Source organism: Halichoerus grypus, chromosome 15 (assembly GCF_964656455.1).
Source record: "Halichoerus grypus chromosome 15, mHalGry1.hap1.1, whole genome shotgun sequence".
Classification (NCBI taxonomy): Eukaryota; Metazoa; Chordata; class Mammalia; order Carnivora; family Phocidae; genus Halichoerus; species Halichoerus grypus.
The window spans coordinates 11,830,808-11,844,026 of record NC_135726.1 but is presented as its reverse complement, the minus strand read 5'-3'; positions in this window follow the sequence as shown (position 1 = coordinate 11,844,026).

The following is a 13,219-nucleotide window of genomic DNA, read 5'->3' as shown; positions in this document are numbered from 1 at the left end:
TAAGGCTCCCAGCGAACGGAAACCACGAATGAGCCCCATCTCCCGCGGCACAAAGGTAGCAGGCTCCATTGGCAGGGGGGCTCCGTGCCTGATCCCACTGCGTGTGTGGCAGAGGGGCTTCCCCCACGCCGACACGCGATGCTCGGACACCAGCTGGCTGCCCTAAGATTCAGCTCAATTCTGACGCTATCCACTTAGAGATCACATCAGATTCCACGGGTTAAAGTTTCAGTCCTAAGCCCCTTGGGGGTTTTTATGAAGGCTTCAATACATTGGCCCGATTGATCACATCGCTGACAACTGGTGATTGAACTCATCTCCAGGCTCTCGCCTCTTCCCAAAGGTCAGGGGGTGGGACTCAAAATTCCAACCCTCTAGTCCCCTGGTTGGCTCCATTAGCAACCAGCCCCCATCCTTAGGAGAGTTCCAAAAGTCAGCTCATTAACATAACAAAAGACATCTTTACCCCTCTTACCACTTAGTAAATTCCAAGGATTTTAGTAGCCGCCAGAAATGGGGACAAAACCCAAATATACGTTATTATAAATCACAACATTACAGCCCATCCCCCCTTCTCAGACATGGATCCCTTACAGCCAGTCTTAAAAGACAGAGGTTACTGGCATATTACAGAATCCCATTCAGTCACTCTTAACTGTCCTGTCCATCATATCCTGTGAAAAGGTCTCCTCTGGTGAGGCCACTCAGATTTGCAGGCCACCATTCAGTCCTGTTGGGTTCCCAAAGCAGGAGGGGTCTCGAGGACACACGTACCCTTTCATGCATCTGGGGTGGTGCAGTTAAGAGACCATATCGCCTCTTGCTTGGAGCCTCTTTCAAGATGTTCATGTATTATTTGATTTCCCTCATCACATAACCCATGTATTCAATCCTTTACCCATAGCTAGTATTTTTTCCTTCTCTCCATTTATCCCCCAATTCTTCCCCCTCTGGAAGGGACATTAGGTTTGGCCACTGCACTGGTCTCGACTGCAAGCAGCTTTCCGAACAGGATGTTGTCCATTCATCTTGAAACTGCCCATCGTAAACCAAGCAGCTCTTTGTTGGCCAGATGAGAGCTGTTCCTAGAGGCCCATCCACGTTATTCTGGAACTCTTCCTGGGCACGGCCTTCCTTACTAGACTGTTTCTCTGACATCACCCAAAACATTAGGAGTATCTCAGTTTTCACGATTATTTTACATCCTGGAAACCCTCTCAATCAGTGCCCAATAGCAGGCTAATAATTGTCGCTCAAATGGTGTACGCCGGCCAGCAACATCCTCTATCTGGGAACTTTCTGGTCCAAAACCCCCCAGTCACTGCTGGGAGGCTGTCTCGAGCACGCTATCAAATCACAGCTTGGCTTCCTATGTGCCCCACAAAGCAAAGTCCAAAAACACAAAGTCACACCATAAAGATACAACCAGGGGTAGGAAGTTAATGAAACCGACATGAAATCGGTCCGAGCGCCGGAGGCTGAGATGAGGCCCCCCGAGTGGTCCAGGTCCAGCTCTCGACACTCACTGCTTATTTCCTTCAACAGTGGAGCAGCTCGGTTATGTTCAGAGGTCTATCGGGCAGAGCCTTTGGTGACAGCAGCCCTTCTAATGTGGTCGGACGTGAAACGGTCAGCGTCCTCCCTTTTTAAAGAGGTGTCATCAGCCTTGGGCCTCTGCAGGTCTCCTGGTGCCAGTGATCATGCTCTCACGGTTCTTCCAGGCTCACATGGCCTCACGGATTAGCAGTCCTTAGTCCTCCCAGTCCGTGCTGCCTTCGGTGATATCTGGCCATGGGTCCAGTGCCCTTGGGCTGCTTGCGTCCCTGCTTGACCTGACGGACTCCGCCTTGCTCTCTACCGAGGTGCTCATGGGCTTTTGCCCTAAGCCCCAGTCTGCAGGAGTACACGCGGCAGACGATTCCACAGTCCCATGAGCCTGGGGATCACAAGGGTCCAAAGGCTCTGAGAAAGCGCCCACCTTCTGTGATTCAGACATGGCCGGTTTTGTTCAGGTGCCCACTCAAATACAGTCTTCTTGTGGGTAGTCTTAGAGATGGGAGTTAGCAAAATTCCCAGATATGGAGTACACATTTTCCAAAATCCAAGTAACTAACCAAACACTAGCGTCCTGTTTGGTCCTAGGGATGGGCAGTGACAGCTATTTTTAGTTGCTGGCATGATATCCCGAGTGGCTCCTGCCCAGGTTATTCCTGCAAATTTCACCGCTTGAGACCCTTGGACCTGGATTTATTAACCAGAACCAGTTGGTCATGGGCATCATCATCACATTCAAATCAGCCCCAGCCTGATCTTCATTTTTCCAGTCTTTCATAAGGTCATTAATGTAGCATATTATTACTCTTGACACCTGCATAAAGTATGAATCCCTTCTGACCACATTATTGATGGTAGCTGGTGAGTTCAGATAGCCAAAGGCAGCCTAGTAAACAGAAAGCGAGATCCTTCCTGCATGAAGGCAGACTGCGGTGGGCTCCTCTCCAAGATGAAGAGAAGAAAGCCTTTGCCAGATCAGTCACTGAGGACCAGATTCCTTTAGCCTGCTGTGTTTTTTCTCCTTTCTTTCTTTCTTTCTCTTTCTTTCTTTTTTTTCTTTCTTCTTTCTTCCTCTTTCTTCTTTTTCTTTCTTTCTTCTTTCTCTTCTTTTTCTTTTTCTTTCTCTTTCTTCTTTCTTTTTTCTCTTTCTTTCTCTTTCTTCCTTCTTTCTCTTTCTTTCTCCTTCTTCTTTCTTTTTTTAAGATTTTATTTTTAAATCACCTCTACAACCAACATGGGGCTTGAACTCACAACCCTGAGATCAAGAGTCAAGAGTCATGTGCTCTGCTCCGCGGACTGAGCCAGCCAGGTGCCCTGAGCCTGTTGTCTTTTCCGCACAGCTGGAGCCGCTGAGGCTGAGAGCGGCACAAATTTATTCAGTCCTCGGTGGTTTACTGTTGGTGGCCATGAGCCATCACTGCTCCCACAGGGCACACGGGGCTACCGTGCTGAGATTTTGTGGCTACCAGGACTCGGGTTTCTGGCATGTCATTAACCAAAGTGGTAATCTCCTCTTGTTCACCTGGTATTCAATTAACCACCTATGTTGGCTCAGGCAGTTCTAGTGCTTTCTGTTGGGCATCTCCAATTAACACTGGCCTGAGGGTGGACTCACATGCCTTCTGTATCAGCCCAGAGAAGCAATCCCCACTTGGACATAATATCCACCCCATAAACTCAGGTAAACAAGATGCTACCACCTTACATAAAGTCTGTTCAAAAAGAAAATCCCAATTTTCATCCCAGCTTTCCCCTTCATCCCATCTAAGGCTGCATCTCCATAGCCTCCCGATCTAACCTCGGCTCCTGTCAAGACTTCACCAGCAGGTTTTGGAATCACAGTGCATGGGCTCCTGCACTAAGGAGTCCCCGAAAAGGCTCTGCTCCCTGCCTTACCCCAGCGCATCTGAGAAGGCTTCTTGAACAACATGTTGTTCAGTTTTTAACAGGGAAGTTACATGGGCAGAAGCGGCCCCCTCCATCCCATCTGGGGAACAGGCTGAAGATCCCCGTTATCATAAAGCCAATCCCACAGAGCTTGCCTACGCTCTATCAGCTGCTTCATGTGGGGTGTCCCACCTGGTGTTTATAAGGGGAGTGAGCAGTCCCCCTTCTCAGGATAGACACACCTCACAGGGGCTTTTATCCAGTCCGCCCAACAGGCTCTTCCCTCAGCAATAACCTCTTGTGTGTCTGGATCGGGGGCAGCCATGTCAATTCAGCCCTCATGACACCACCTCCCCAGGGGGGGGCATCAGACTCCTGTTGGAGGAGATCATCGAGAGGACAGGACCACCTACTGACCCACAAACTAGACCCTGTCAGTCAGAAACTCCTGACCCCTCCCCTGACCTTGGAATCTATGTTCCCCCCCTGTCCCTGTAGGAGGAGCCCCTGGAAGGATGCAGCCTTGAGCAATTAATGTGTTTTGAGGCCATCTGGACAGGATACATGACTGAACCCCACTAAGGCCTCTCTAGGAACCAGTAACGTTCTGGTGGGTGGGTGTGGAGATCTGCTTATGGTGCAACTGCCCAAGAGAGCCTTCATGGCCATCCCCTTGCTCATGAAACCTGCCGCCTGCCAGGCTACGTTGGTCCACCTCTCCTTGCAGTCTCTCCTTGCCCTCCCTGCATGGAGGCCGGTTTCAAATTTCACCCAGAGAGCTCCTGAGGTTGTAAACCACCAATTCCAGAGGTTAAGGGTTCAGTCCCACAGATTGCATGTGCACCCCACCCCCATTTCAGACACCAGTCACCACGTCAGGTTTCTACCTGGGCTTCTGACCAACTGGCCATCAATCAGAGCCCTCCCTTGTGTTCAATTCATTTGCTAGGGCAGCTCACAGAATTCAAGAAACCTGTTTACTCACTAGGTTACCATCTTATTATAAAAAGATGTAAGTTGGGAATAGCCAGAGGGAAGAGATGCAGAGGGCAGGGTACCTGGGAAAGGGGCACAGAGATTCCATGCTCTCCAGGGGGCCTCACTCTTCTGAATCCTCATCTCTTCACCAACCCTGAACCTCTCCCAACCTTGTCCTTCTGGGCTTTTGTGGAGGCTTCATTACATAGGCACGACTGATTAAATCATCACCCACTGGTGATTGAACCCCATTCTCCAGCTCCTCTCTGGGCCCCAAAGGTCAGGGGGTGTGACTCAAAGTGCCAACCCTCTAATCACAAAGTTGGCTCCACTGGAAACCCGCCCCCCATCCTTAAATGAGTTCCAAAAGTCACCTGATTAACCTAACAAAAGACACCTCTCCTGCTCTCACCACTTAGGACATTGCAAAGGTTTTAGGTGCTCCGTGCCGGCGACAGGGACAAAGACCAGGTATATGTATTTACTATAAATCACAGTATCACAAATGGGTTTATCACTGACAGGACCATAGTGACCCAAATGACCCCTTCTTCATTTCCAACCCTGAGGAGGCTCACTTGACCCAGAGTGGAGAGAAATTTTTTTTGCAAGGTCCTCCCCCTAGTTACAGGGCATGGCTACTACATTTTACTGGGATTGCTAAAACCGTCCACAAGGCCCTGGAGGGCACTGCCATGGTTACCAGACACCGAGATTTCCACCCCAGACACCCAGACACTTCAGACTCATGCCCCTCCCCTCCAACAAATTTCCTTCAATAGAAAAGGCTGCCCGCTCCCTCCCCAGGAAACCCGTGGTCCAACTTTGCCCATTAAGGTAAATAGAAAGGTAAACCTTTCTTGGGAGTTATGAAAACTCGGGGTTCCTGTCTACTTGCTCTGTGGACAGCCATTCTCTAAACTCCACGCCCTGAAACTAGCATTCTCCCAGCTACAGCCCCCCTCTGCTGTCCACCCTCTTGCCACACACTTGCCCCGTGACCCGAGCCCGTCCTGGCTACTCCCTCTGCCCCCTTCACTAACCTCCAGGATTGGCAGTCACCTAAGCACCTACCCTACGAAACTAGCAGCCCCCCAGCGCCTGTCCCACTTCCCAGAGAGAATCGCCCCTATACCACATGGTGGCCCACCGAGACAATAAAAATATGCAGTCCGTTTTGGCCCCATGAGACACCAGCGTCCAAGTCAATGTCATTCTAGGAAATCCCTGTAAGTTCTCTGAAGGGAAGTCCTTCTACCTACAAGGCATTGCCAGTGAAACTATCAAGGGTACACAGACCCATTCAGATGTAACTATTAGGACCGTGACCTCAGCTTCCTCTGGAGGTGGCCCCCTGGCTCGCTCTTTCCAGGTGTGGGTGCATTGTCACCACCCCGGCACATAGAACAAACCCAAGCTCTTGGCCTTCCTGATGGGACTCACCACGTGGATGCCGGGGACTCTTCCTCACCTGGGGAGGACAGCACTCCTGAACACGGAATTACACCAGCACTGAAAGCCAAGGCCCTGTTATTAGAGCTGTGACGACAGGAGTCAGGAAGCCCACCCTCCGCCGTTGTAATGGCCCCACGTGGCCGGCACTCAAGCCAGTCACTGATGATGGCGCCTCACCATGGACTGAGGTTCCCCTAAGGCTCGGATTCCCATTCTCACAGAACCGACTGAGCACATACGATGGGCACAAGGAGCGTCCTTCGCGGTCACTCATGTACCTAATGTGTTCTGCTTGTTGCCCCACAGAGGAATTCCAGGCCCAGTGTGGTTTCACTTTGGAAGGGCTACTTTTATGCAGTTCCCAGAGAGATTTATTTTCTCGTTTTTTAGACAGTGAGTGGGTCATGGGGAAAAACAGAGGGAGAGGGAGAGAGGGAATCTTAAGCAGACTCCACACCCAACGTGGAGCCTGACATGGGGCTCGATCTCATGACCCTGAGATCATGACCTGAGCCAAAATCAAGAGTCGGACCCTTAACTGACTGAGCCACCCAGGTGCCCCTACAATTCTATGTAACCTCTGCCACCAGGATTTAAATGCCCTACGGTAAAAAGTCTTGCTTGGGGCACTTCCCTGATGACGTTATGCTGAGGGGTCCCCCTGGGGAGGCGGTCCCCGCAGATTCACACACCTGCACAGGCCACCGACACCACACGGGGTCCAAGGCCCAGCCTCATCCGCCACGGCTCTGGGCATCACCTGGTTCTCTAAGGACTGAGAAATTCCCCCAACCATCAGATGGGCATCACTCGCCCTTCAACCACCCACCACTCTCCAACAGGCCCCACACCTACGCAGCCTCCTCATGTTCTAGAGGACACGTTCTCCGGCCCTCACGAACTCTTCGCCCCCCGTAGGCAACCACGTGCACGTCTGCCGCCTCCCACCGGGGCCAGGCCCAGCAGTGCCCCCGCAGTGCCCAGCGCGCAGGCCAGCCCCCTCCCGGTAGTCCCCCCGCTCTGCGTTCCCACGCAGGTCCTTGGCCACAGCGGACTACGCCTCCTGGAGGCTCCGGAGCAAACACGAGCCCACCTGGCTTCCTACGGGCTTGCGGCCTCAGCGCCCTCCCCCAGCCCCATACGCGCCCCTCGAGCGCCAGCTTCTGGAATCCTGCTGGGCTCTTTGAGGGACCAAGGCCTACCCAGCGCCCACCGAGTCCTTCTCCGAGAACAAGCTCCCGTACTGGCTGAGGTCAGAGACGCGGGCCCGCAGAAGCCTGGCACAGCCCGAGGCCTCCTTGTGGAGGGGGGCCTTCAGGAGAGGGCTGACCTGGCGTCAAGGGCCTTTCCCTTGCGCGAGAGCCCTGAGGAAGTGAGAGGGACACCCTGCTTCCTCCTGGGGCCGCCGCCCCCCGGGGAGCCCCTCGGGACCAACCGTCTGTGGTGGACAGGAGTCTTCGTCACCGATGGCGGTAGCACTGTCCGTCACACCAAGCAGCTCGCGGGGGGCCATGGCAGCCGCTAGTCCCGGGGGGGGGGGTTCCGGCCCAGCCAGTGGGCGGAACTTGCAGCTGTTGGCCTCACCCTTGAGGAGATGGCGACACGGGGCCTTCTGCAGGTCCACACTGTCCCCGACTCCTGGGCTTTGGCTAACGACCTTGCGGTTTGGTCTGACCAACAGCCAAGGGACAGTTTTCTCCCCAGAGGGCAAGCGCATCTGGGGCACCCACACGGGGAAGGACTGAGCAGAGGCCCCACTTCCCATCGGTCACACACACTAACCGTCCACCCGAGGCCACTCTCAGCCATACCTCGGACCCCCTCGCTCCAGCCAACACCCACCCTTCCCGGCCGCTGGTGAGGGGCCCACCCAAGCTCAGGTCGCAGGGGGATTCGTGCCTGAACAAGCCGGGCTCGGGCGAGGGACTCCCCCTCTCCACAGCTGCAGCCAAGCTTGGGACACAGAAGTGCATTCTCTGCTCCCCAACGAGACCATGGATACCATGCGGCTGGGGACACAGCCCTGGGGAGACCCACCGCACGCCTGCCGACAGACGGACTTCCTTGGCCCCTGGCGCCCTCTGCTGGGCCTTCCAGATAGGCCAGCGCCATCACCGATGCTTCCCGGAGACTCCCCTCCGGGACCCTCACCCAGAGCTCCTCCTCAAAGCAGGGCGTCTCCTTCCTTGTTAGCCACCTGACAGGACAGACTCTGACCAGGGTGCCCATCTACCTGTCCGGAGACTCAGCAGTGGACTCTCCAACACAGTGCTCCTGGGAACTCACATTTGGCTACCACCCCCAGGCGGCTGGCTCCTTCAAGAGACTCCCCTTCGGTTCCTTTCAGGCAAGTGATCCCTGAAACGGATCAAAGTCTTGCCCAGACCCTCCTCTTGCTTGCTTCTTGCCCCCGGAACTTCACGCCCCATGTACCCCACTCACCAACTGTTTCAGAGACCCCCCCACCGAATTCCACTTTTTGTCATCTCTGGCAATCCTCAATCTCCCACCCTCCAGGACAGTGTCCTTTCTACTTTGTCCTGATTCCGCCCCTCGCTTCTGTAGGATTTTCCCAGCAGCGCACCATCTACTTCACACTGGTGAGCTCATCGGGGCTGACAGCCCAGTGTGAGGCCCCCCATCCCTGAGTCCCCTCCCCCCCAGGTCAGGAGCCCATCGAGTTAGTGGGAGATCACTTCCTTGGGAGTCCTAACCATGGTGGGGACACTCCAAAAGGAGCCACCTCCCTGCTGGCTGCTCTCCCCAAATATAGTGGCAGCGAGGGCTGGTTCATGCCGCTAAAATCCCTGCTGGGTTCCAGGCAGTAGAAACCCTCTCCCGGGGACCCACAGGGGCATGGTTTGGGTATCCAAGAGGGAGAGAAACGCTCTGCTTGGGAGACATGAGCCATACTCAGGAGTGAGAGCACCACGTGAAAGCTGCAAGGCATGGCCTTCCCCCCACTAGACGAGATAATCCACCTCAGCTGCCGAGAGCTCTGTACCCAGCAGTCAACAAACAGCTGGGCCCTGGGGAACCGACCCAGCTCGTCCAACGCTGCGCTCTACGGCTGTGGCTGATCTTCAGGCCGTGTACGGCCTGGGGGTTAGGGTTACTGGTAGACCCCTGGGCTTCACCCTCACACCGACATAATGCTGGGAAAGTACCACTCCAGCCCGCGACTGCATGACAGGATGGAAAAGCCGGGAACGTTGGAGAGCCCAGTTGGCGGGGCTCAGGCCAGCATGCCATGCATGTGGGCGGCAAAGGGACTGAATCTCTTTTTGGACAGTGTCCCCTTGCAAGCCATGTCTAAAGGACATTCGCGAGCCCCCCCCCCCCCGCCCATTTCTGCACAGCACGTGGGGCTGCAAGCTAACTGGCCATAATACCGTGTGTCAGAGACCTTGTTGACGGCCCAAGATGTTAAGGGAGTCCGCAATACTGCCTACATCTTTGAAGAGACTCCCAGGGCCTCGGAGATCACCAAGCTACTTTCACAGCTGGACTCAAAGTTTGGGGCTGTGGCTACGCGCTGGATTTCAGACTAGTGCCTGTGTAATCATTACAGGATTTGCTACTATAATCTTAATTCGACGTGTAATTTCTTGGTAAAACGTGCTCTACCTGAGTTTTAAGCCACCTGCTACGGATGCTGCTCATGTCGTCCCCAGGGGCTCCCGGGCCTCACAGCGCAGGCTGACCACGGGTTCGGTTGTAGGCAAGCGTCTGACTAGAGTTGCTGATCTCCAGGGCATCCGCTTCCAGAACGGGTATCTCAAATAAACCCGCCGCCAGACTCTCTAGATGAGAAGCCAGGCTGCCCCACACCCCCAGTTTCCTTTGTTTTAGAGATCTCTGGTGGACTTGGAGAGCTCACCCTCCGACCTCATTTTTCCCTTCCGGGGCTTGCATTCCCGCACTTGTTTTAAATTCACCGTAAAGAGGGGGTCCTTGAAACGCCGGGCCCTGGCATCACCGATGAGTGCCCGTGGGATGTGGGAAATCCTGGGGTGAGCTCCCCGCTCTGCGAAGCAAGCCCTGCTCACAGAGGAACGACTGTTGCCCCACCAAGCCCACGATCCAGATGCAAGAGGAGAGGCCAGGGCCCGACAGGTGGTCTCCAACAGCAGGGCATCCCAGGTGCCCCAGGGGAGTGCAGAGCAGGGGGCGCACCTGTCCCTGGTTGCGGCAAAGGAGGCCTGCTGCAATTCGCAGGTGCCAGGAACGCCAGACTGGGGGAGGCAGCTCGGCCTGCCGGTCATCGTCCTTGATTTCCTTTGACCGCATAGACTGAGCCGGGCCCCTGGTAGCGCTCCCGCTGTCCTGCCCCGGGGCTGCCGGCCGGAGGACTCGGCCTCCACATCCGCGCAGGGCAGGACCCCGGAGGCCACCGGTTAGGGTAACTGCGTCCACGGAGCCCAGTTCCCCGGGGTCCCAGCACGTGGCCCCTGCCCGCCCGGCCTCTCTCACCCGCACATTCTCTCAGGCTTTGCTGCGTGGCCGCAGCCCCCGAGCCTTCCCGTGGAACAGCCAGCCCCTGGGCCTTCTGCCTTGCGGGGCGCATTCCCCGTCCGGTGCCCACTTCTGCACCTTCTAACCCCTGTCCCCACCCCCCCGACACACATTTCTGCCTCCTCCACTGTGGCCCACGGCTGCTTTCCGGGCTTCTGGGAGCCATCCTGGCAGCACGGGGGCGCCGTCCCCTGGGGCCCTGGACAGGGGCCCAAAGCTGTACCCCGGAGGAGTGCTCCCGAATCACTGCAGTCTCCCTCCTCCAGGGCGAGGTTCTGCCGCCCTTGACCCAGCCCCCTGCGTCCGGCCCCACGGCCCTGCAGCACTTGCCCGCTGCGTCCTAGCGCACCTTTGGGGTACAGCTTCCGCCATCACTTACCAGACCTGCCACAGCATCACGGCCAGAAGGGGAGGTGGGGCGGACACCGGGGAGCCTGCTGCCCTGCAGGGCCCTGACCTCCCGGCAGGCCTGTGTCGGCTGAGGTCAGCCTCGGAACCGGGCTGCGCTGTGACTCAGTCCTGGCCCCAGGAGGGGAGCGCGCCCTCCGAGCTCCCAACAAGGCACACCGGTTTTCACAGCAACCTTCTAATTGCCTGAGAATCGCTCTCAGCTTTTTCTTGTCTTTCCCCAAAAACTTAATTGGGCTTAGCAACAGCCACGCCATTTCACGGTCCTTATGGTTTCGCCCTCCCGCCAGGTTTTTCAAACTCCTGATACAGGGAGCCCCCTGGTGAATTATCTTCCACCAGAATACTGCCCGATTCGTCAACGGTAAACATTTTAACAACTTGTTTGTTACCTTGTGCTGGGGCATAGAGGCCAGGGGTCCTCACTGCCACCCAGCAGCCCCTGGTCCAGTTCCAGAACCCCATCCTGCACCTGCTTCCGGGGCCCACTCCTAGCTGAAGCTCCGCATAAAGGAAGCTTCTCAGAGGGTGCTCCCTACCTGGTCCAGGAAGGATGGGACGCAGCGCTGGGCACAGGGACAAGGTGGGCTTCACCACTACCCTCACTGTAGGTGAAGAGATTGGGCCTTTACAAACCCCCTGACCAATCAGGGCTGTGGGCTGCCCAGAAAGGAGGCATGGCCTTGCTCTCGATGATTCTCTTCAGCTGAGGAAATCCCCAGAGAGGCCTGAGAGCGGAGGGCTGCCTGCCGACAACCTCCACTCCTAGCACTTGGGGCGTCCACCGTCCCTATGTAAGCCGTCCCAGGATCCAGCAGGCTGTGGGTTCCGACGCGGGCTGATGGGTGGCCAGCGACTAGTGTGACACTGTCCCGATGTGAATGGAGAACATTCTCGTCTGATCAATTCAGACGTTTCAGTTAGGTAGGAAGCAAGTTCACCTGCGTCCGGACAGAGAGAAGGTGGGGAGCGTGCATCGTGTCAAACATACCTACCTTGGAACAAGAAAACGCGGCAGCGGATCCCGTCCTCCAGAGGCTCTGTTTGCAGACGGGGACCGACTCCTAGTTCAACCGTGGAGTGTTTGCTTAATTGTACTTAACTGATTGCAAAAAGGTATATTTGGAACGTGGATATGTAAATCAACATTTTCAATTGTAATTTTTATGAAACTTAACGCGGATCAAGTATTCCTTTTGAAAATTTAGCATCTTACTTGAGATGTGCTGTAGGTGCAAGTTACACACTGGGTTTCAGAGACCACGTATGAGAAAAAGAATGTAAAATATACCATTAATAATTTTAAAACATTGATTACATGTCGAAATGATAATATGTGCATATACTGGCTTAAATAAAATATAGTAATAAAATCAAATCACCTATTTCTTTTTACTTTTTTAGTAAGGCTACCAGGTAATGCAAAATCACTTATTTGGCTCACCTTCTATTTTGCACCAAATGAGTCAGAAGGAAGTCGGAGTCAAGGCACAGCCATGCGGTTCTCAAACTGGCCACTAGGTGGCAGCCTTAACCCAGGACTGCGATTTTCAGACTCCAGGAGGCAGCCTCCCCCAAGATCAATCTTCAGGGAAATCTAGAGGAAAATACGGAGATAGAGAGAAAAGTGGGAGAAAGACTTGGGAGAGGAAAGGACGTTCTGAACCGCGGGTTGTGTGTAGCCATGGCTGTGACCAATGGCAGGAGGCTGTGGGCTCAGCTCTGGGAGAATAAAGTGGAAGTGCGTTGTCCTAATTCTGTCTGTTCCTTCCCCAACTCCAGTGCTTTGGGGCAGTGGGTACCTGCCCCGGGCCCACCTATGACAGCTAGTGCAGATGTCCTTGGATAAATGGGTCGTGCAGAAACTCTGTGCTGGTGAGGAGCTGAGAAGGACAGAAAGACCACCTCCATGCCCCCCTCAACCCCCTCTGGGGGCAGCTACTCCCTGGGGACCGAGCACCAGTGTAGCCCAGAGCAGCCTCCTGGTAGGAAGGGCAGAGATGAGCTGTGCTTGTGTACCTGGGGCTCATCCACTGCTTCTGGGTCCTAAGCTCAAGGGACTGACCCCTACCAGCGGCTTTGGCCTCTCCCCATGTGTGTGGGAGGACCCGGTTCTCCATGCCCCGTTCTCCGAAATAATGAGAATTCTGAGGACCTCAGCTCCTTGAAAAGATATCCACAAACGGGAATTACAGATTCCACTGGAAACAGATATGAGGGGGGAGAAAAATGGACCGAGACTTAAAATAGGCCTAAACACCATACTAAACAAGGTAAGATCATTTGCCAGCAATACCAAATTAGAACAAGAAACTAGAAAAAGAAGAGCCAGGTAGAAATGATAGGCATGAAAACCACAGTGATTGAAGAACATAATAGAAGGCTCAATAGAAGTAACACAGTTGAGAAATTGTGGGGCGCC